The sequence below is a fragment of the Hyperolius riggenbachi genome, chromosome 9 (assembly GCF_040937935.1).
Source record: "Hyperolius riggenbachi isolate aHypRig1 chromosome 9, aHypRig1.pri, whole genome shotgun sequence".
Classification (NCBI taxonomy): Eukaryota; Metazoa; Chordata; class Amphibia; order Anura; family Hyperoliidae; genus Hyperolius; species Hyperolius riggenbachi.
Window position 1 is genome coordinate 72,524,709 of NC_090654.1, and position 7,610 is coordinate 72,532,318.

The following is a 7,610-nucleotide window of genomic DNA, read 5'->3' on the forward strand; positions in this document are numbered from 1 at the left end:
ATTCCTCTAGTCTGTGGGCTGCAGGTCTCTGCAAGAGAGACCTGTTTTTCCATTACAAGTTTCTGGTCTGTTCTGCTGCTGAGGAATTTGCATACACTCGCTATGCAAATGCCCTACCTGCCTCCTTTGATGACTGGCAGTATAAAGAGCTATGTTTCCCAGAGTCCTGGTCTGGTCATAAGGGTTAGTTCCTGTGTAACACTCGCCTGGAGTGTCAGCCTTGCTCTTTGTTGAAGATTAGCTTAGAGTAATTCCTGGAACTGCACTAGGCAGTTTCCCTAGTGCAGTTAGGATTGCATATCTGTTTGTTTGTCTGTTGCGATTGTCCTGTCCCAGCGGTGGTCGACTGGAAATCGTTCTGTGTGTCTGGGTGCTAACCGGAACAGCGGTTGTTACTGGTAGCCCCTTCTGATCTGTCTTCCTGGATCGCACTAGCCTCTTGCGCTAGTGCTGTGGATCCTTCTGGTCTGCTACTCTCTTGCTGTACTTGGATCGCACTAGCCTCTTGCGCTAGTGCTGTGGATCCTTCTGTTCTGTCTTCCTGGATCGCACTAGCCTCTTTCGCTAGTGCTGTGGATCCTATCTCTCGCTTGTTCATGTTTTCGTGTGTCTGTCTTGTCTGCTATGAACGCTTGCTGGAGGCTTGGTGAGGTAACCGTTAAGCAAGCGCTCGCGTCCTCTGTTTCATGTTTGTCTGTCGGTGGTTAGTTAGGCGTGCTTGTCTCTGTTGTGCTTATCACACGGGGACCGCGCATGAACGTGTGCACTGTTGCGAATGAGTGCGGTGTTCACGTTTAGCTAGCATTTGTTATTTTCCGTATCTCCTCATTGTATGATTTGCTGTGCCTTTGCTGCTCTCGTGCTCTGCCTTGCTGTGGCCTTGTGTCACCTCTGGCAATCGCCTCTCTCGCGATTGCGTTCCTACTTCATATCTGCTGTTGTGTATGCACCGTCGCGGGTTGGCGACTAGTTTGGTGCACACACATACAGTCTGTCCCTGTGCTCATTCTCTTCCGCAATCGCTTCTCTTGCGATTGCGCTCTCACTTGGTTTCTTCTGTTGTGTGTCTGCCGTCGCAGGTTGGCGGCTAGATTGATGGACATACATACATTCCTTATCTGTGCTTATTTGGTCTTGTGTCGCTGTTAGCAATCGCCATCTCCGGCGATTGCCTTCTCGCTTTGTCTTCCTGGTTGTGTGTTCATCGTCACAGGGTGGTGACTAGTTTGGTGAACACACATACCCTCTGTCGCTTTGATCTCTCTCTTTCAGGGCTATCTTGCCCTGCGTTTCTTCCCTTTGTACAATTCCTGTCTGGCGTCTGTGGCAGGGCAGAGGAGCTGTTCCTCTGCACTCCACAGCTCCACCTGTCGACAGGAATTTTCCTCTACAGGTGCATTGCACCTTTTGCTGGATTTCCACAAATTACACGCTTGTGGAGGATTTCCGCAGTGTCAGCGCACGTCTTGTGCGCCGATCACGGAGGGAATTCCACAATCGTTACAGTTGTATACTGTGATTCCACATGAAAAAGGGCATGCAAATAGTACAGGAAGCCCTGATTAAGGGCTCAGAGTTGGATAAAAAGCAGATTAACTTTATCATGGATCTTCTAAAATTCTCATTAAAACATAATTATTTCTGGTATAATGGAGATTTCTTCCTACAAAAACAAGGCTGCGCTAATGGGGCTAAGTATGCCCCCAGCGTGGCCAATTTATACATGGGGAGGTGGGAAGAATTGATGCTCGGTAAAGACAGTGGGAAAAGAGTGATATTATGGACTAGATTCATAGATGACCTGATGTTTATCTGGATGGCTCCGAAGGTTGAATTGGACCAATTCTGTATAGAAATGAATCAGCTTTGGGAAGAAGTCCAATTAACCTTTACAGTAAATCAAGTGAAAGTACAGTTTTTGTATTTAGAGCTGGGAAAGAGTAACGGGAGGATTGTAACGAAAACCCACTTTAAGCCCACCGATAGGAACAGATATATCCCTTTATCTAGTTGCCATCATAATAGGTGGCTTAAAAATATCCCCAAAGGGCAATTGATAAGGATTAAAAGAAACTGTACATCAGGGCTGGACTATGAGGCTCAAAGAGAGAGAGTGGGGGAAATGGGCCAAGGGACTCTTATTTCTGAAGCCACACGTAACCCCGGGAGCAATCAAGAATATGCACTACAATTTGGGTTCAATAATCAACATAGACAAATTGAAAAAGTGACTAATAAACACTGGAACATTGTTAGAATGGATGGGGTATTAGGTAAGTATCTCCCAGAGAAACCATCATTTATATATAGGAGGGCACCAAATCTTAAATCCAGAATGGTCACCAGTTTTATAGATCCTCCAAGAAGAGTGGAAACTGATTTGTTGTGTCAGAAAGGTTTTTTTCCCTGCAGAAAATGCAGGGGGTGTCATGAAGCATGTGGAGTAAGAGGGGACCAATTTGTGGCCCGGAATTCGGGATACACGTACAGATTGCACCAGTGTTTAATATGCTCCACCGGTGGTGTGGTCTACATCCTCTGGTGCCCATGTGGCCTGGAGTATGTGGGCCACACAAGTGCATTGCACAAAACAATAGGTGAACACATATATAACATCACTAAGGGCTGGAACCCACAGGAGCGCTTTTGGCAGCGCTGCGATACGCTAGCACTTTGCCAAAACGCTGGGCTAATGTTAATGGATGGGGCAACTTCCACAGGAGCGTTTGCATTTCCCAGGAACGCAAACGCAGGACGTGCAGCATTTTGGGAGCGTTAGCGCTTCAATGTAAAGTATTGAAACGCTAGCGAAAACGCTCAGCAAAACCTAAACTGAGCGGTTTTGCTAGCGTTTTGCGGTTCAGCACACTGTAACAAAATGAAAAATGATTCACAGGACCAATCAGGATAAAAACGCTACGCAACCGCTGAGCAAAAAAATACAATGTTGCAAAACGCTACCGAAAACGAGCATGAATCCACTTGCAAACCGCTCAGACAAAACGCTAGCAGTTGCGTTTCGCGTTTGCTGATTTCAGTGGGTTCCAGGCCTTAGGGTTTTGATTCACACAGTGTGTCTAGTCATTTTAAGAAATTCCATGAATGTGACCCTAGTTTACTTAAATTCATGGGGATTGAAAAATGGGTACCAAAATGGCAGGGATCAAGTAAGTTGAGGGATATCTCTCAGGCTGAGGGGAAATGGATTCATAAATGAAGGACACTCACACCCACAGGATTGAACATTGAATTTGATTTAAATTGTTTTATAGTTAATGACTGAAAGTTTGGGGGAAAGGGTTGGAGATGGATGCATAAATATTATTCAAGGTGTTGTTCATTACGGTGTAATCAAGCTGAATGAATACATTTGAATGGGTGAAATGATATGTGGACACTAGATGGCAGCAGGATTTGCATTTATCTCTAACCCTATGCTCGGCTATGATGTGTGTATATATGTCTATTTATATTATAGGTTGTCTGGTAATTCATATGGAATATAATTAATATTGGTAGAGATAGGGTAATGAGTATGTTAAATTACTGTAAGATTGGACAAGTGTACAAAGGGGATATTGGTAATGTAAGTGGTATGTCACAGCGGGGAGTCCATGGGCGGAGTTGGAATAGGACGTCACGAGGGGAAATGCTCATTAGCGGCTGGTGTACTGGCACCGCGAGCCCTTGATGACGAAACACGTAGGGCGGAGCCAGTCAGCCTGACGCACGTCATGGAGTGAAGGTGGAACGCAGAAGGACCTAGGCAGGTGCACACGGCCGGGATGCCGCGGAGACTACACGGAGTGTTAGACGGCAGGCCTGGGAGACCCACCACTGTAACACATCATCTATCTTTTAAAGAGACTCAGTAACAAAAATTGCATCCTGTTTTTTATCATCCTACAAGTTCAAAAAGCTATTCTAATGTGTTCTGGCTTACTGCAGCACTTTCTACTATCACTGTCTCTGTAATAAATCAATGTATCTTTCCCCTGTCAGACTTGTCGGCCTGTGTCTGGAAGGCTGCCAAGTTCTTCAGTGTTGTGGTTCTGCTATGAACTCCCCCTTCCAGGCCCCTCTATGCACACTGCCTGTGTGTTATTTAGGATTAGAGCAGCTTCTCTCTTCTCTCTTATCTTTTACAAGCTGGATAAATCGTCCTCTGAGCTGGCTGGGCTTTCACATACTGAAGAATTACAGACAAGGGCAAAGCTGTTTGCAGGAAGAAACAAGCAGCCTGAAACTTCAGTGCATGAGAACAGGGGGAAAGAAACACACAAATGATCTCTTGAGATTCAAAAGGAAGGGTGTATACAGCCTGCTTGTGTATGGATGTATTTTCTATGTGTGGACATACTATACATCAACCTACTTTCTGTTTTGGTGGCCATTTTGTTTGTTTATAAACAAACTTTTTAAAAACTGTTTTTAACCACTTTTAATGCGGCGAGGAGCGGCGAAATTGTGTCAGAGGGTAATAGGAGATGTCCCCTAACGCACTGGTATGTTTACTTTTGTGCGATTTTAACAATACAGATTCTCTTTAAAGCTTGCGCGAGAAGCGCAGTTGAGATATTAGAATTGTATGCTCATTGTGTTTACAAGCAAGGCTGAGGACGGTGACTCAGCAATTGGAGGAGAAAAGAAAAAAAAGTTAAGGGAAGAAATTACATCAGTATTTAGCTTCTAACTGTGGGCAAAAGACATGGTTCCCACCATGAACATGGAACACCATGAACATTTACTATATAAAATTCACTGAAATCAAAACGTGGACAGTACAATACATGTGTTATGTAAGTAGATCAAGTATTATGTATGTATTATGTACTTATATATGTGTTTTTTCCCCTGGCATAGTATGGCTAATCCTCTTGCTTGAAGTGGAATAAAAACTACCACTGATGATGAATTAGGCAAAATGAGCCATAACATTTGTTGTAAGCAGTGGACAGCCTACCCTATGATACAGAATTCAGTGTTCTCCCCAGAATTTTTTTCCAGCCATGTGGCATAGAAAAGTAGCCGGGTGGGGCAAGATGACAGAATGCAGGGCCGGTGCTTCTGTGAGCAACTCTTCTTATAGCATAGGAGGAGGTGAGCGGATAGCAGCCGGGTGGGGTACCTGGCTAAAAGAGCCTGGGGAGAACACTGCAGTTCATCTAGACTGTGGCTTAAATGCTCCCTCTATCACACAGACTCATTTCAGATATTGATCTGATAAAGTGGTAATTGCACCACAAGGCCAGTACTTCTAATTAATTATTTATGGAGACCAACTCAACTGCAATCTCAGATCTGAACACAACCTTCTGTCCTCTAGAATCACCTCACATTCACGTACACAAGACTTCTCATGTGTTTCACCCCTCCTCTGAAATCTTCCAAAACACATCCTTCACTCTCCAACCTTTGAAATCCTTAAAGGACAACTAAGTGGAGGCTGCCATATTTATTTCCTTTTAAACAATACCAGTTCCTTGGCAGCCCTGCTGATCCATTTGGCTGCAGTAGTGTCTGAATAACACCAGAAACATGGATGCAGCTTTCTTGTAAGATCTGACAATAATGCCAGAAACGCCTAATCTGCTGCATGCTTGTTCAGGGTTTATGGCTAAAAATATTAGAGGCAGGGCAGCCAGGCAACTGGTATTGCTTAAAAGAAAATAAATATAGCAGCCTCCATATCCCTCTCACTTCAGTTGTCCTTTAAGTGCTCGCTCGACTCACTCTTTCCTCTATCTTAGGCTGTTTCCCCTAAACCTCTGGCGAAAATTATAGTCCATCCTCAATATATGGTAACTGAAAAAACACACTGCCTCTGGGTATACATTTTATATACTACCCGCCTTTTGCCCCCTTAAGGACTGGAACCCCAATTTCCCTAAACGCTCTGCCAATGTAAATAAATGTAACAAAATCCACAGTAGCGTTTGCGATTAGCAAAATCGCAGGACATGCAGCATTTTGGGAGCGTTTGCGCTTCAATGTAAAGTATTGAAGCGCTGGCAAATTACTCATGAATCGCTACACATAACGATTTGTGTGCGATTTTAAATTACTGCAAACAGTAAAAAAAATAATAATTTGAAAGGACCAATCAGAACTAAAATCGCTAATTGCTATCACAATCGCTTCCAAATGGCTTACTTTTTAAAAGCACTACCAAAATCGCCAGAATATGCTCATGAAATCGCTTACAAAACGCTACTTAAAAATGCTAGCAATTGTGCTAGTGATTTGCAGTGGGTTCCAGGCCTTAGATTGTAAGCTTGCATGGGCAAGGCTCTCTCCCCCTTTTGTGTCTTGGAATTTGCTATAAATTTTGTTCATCATGTTACAATTGTCACTGTAATATCTATGTGTACCAATTCTGTATTGTGTATCAGTGTTTATATACTGTGGATATCACTGTCTGTATTACTATGTACCCCATGTTTTGTTCTTACTCTTTAGCACCACGGAATGTGTTCCCACTTTATAAATCAATAATAAAATGTCTCGTCATTGGACGGTAACTTTAGCTTATAATTTATTTTATTGACTTTGTTTTATCCTTTTTTGTGTGCCCATTAATCCACATGGCGAAGTCACAAGCAACCATCTGTGAGCAGTGCGCAGGGCCGGGCCGAGGCATAGGCTGGAGAGGCTCCAGCCTCAGGGTGCAGTGTAGGAGGGGGCGCACAATTCACTCAGCTGTCATTCCTAATTGTGTATGAAGCATAAATAAATAAGAAAATGGGATACATAGCAGTGACTGAAACTAGATATTAAGGTGTTGGGGAGGTTGTGGGCCCTGTGGCGCCTCTTAGTCTAATAGCAATCAGTGTGTGATGGCTGGGGTGGGAGGGATGGAGGGGTGCACTTTGGTGTCTCAGCCTTGGGTGCTGGAGGACTTTGTCCCTGCTCTGGCAGTGCGTCATCTGGGTTGAGAGTGACATTTGTCTGCCAGGGTGTTGTCTTCAGTTGGTTACTGTTTGCCTTGAGAAAGGGGTCCTTACAGACTCCGAAAATAATTTCTTCGATTTACACCATATTACTAAGGAGTGCTTGCTGTTACCCATATTGTCTCTCTGTGATAAGGGCTGCCATCTTGCACTACACATATTCTAATATATTACCTGAATTTGAAACTCAAAGCAGTTACAGAGACACTGTACTAACATATTCAGAATGCAGTAAATTATTCACAATGCCCCCTTTTATGGTAATTTTCTTGTTTCAGCATCAGAAACACTTCCTATATCTATATATTGTACCAGATATACAGTATAATGTACTGGTTTTAGAATGCTCAGTAAACAAGCTTTCCTCCAGGACTAAAGATGTCGTCACCTGTCAGAATGTAAATCAGGGTGAGAAGAGATTTTACAATTGTCAAACACTAACCAAATAAGTTATACATTAATGTTGTAAACCGAAAAACGAATTTTATTTAATTAAATTATTTTCATTACAGTTCCTGTTTAACTGCCCATTGGCATTAGGCGGTTATAGAGTGGCTCCCTCAGGACCGCCTAACTCCGACTGGCGTCAAGTCCTGGGGGAGGGGAGATTAGCTGATGCCTATGAGAGGCGATCTCTGTGATTGGAACTTGGGGAGGAGG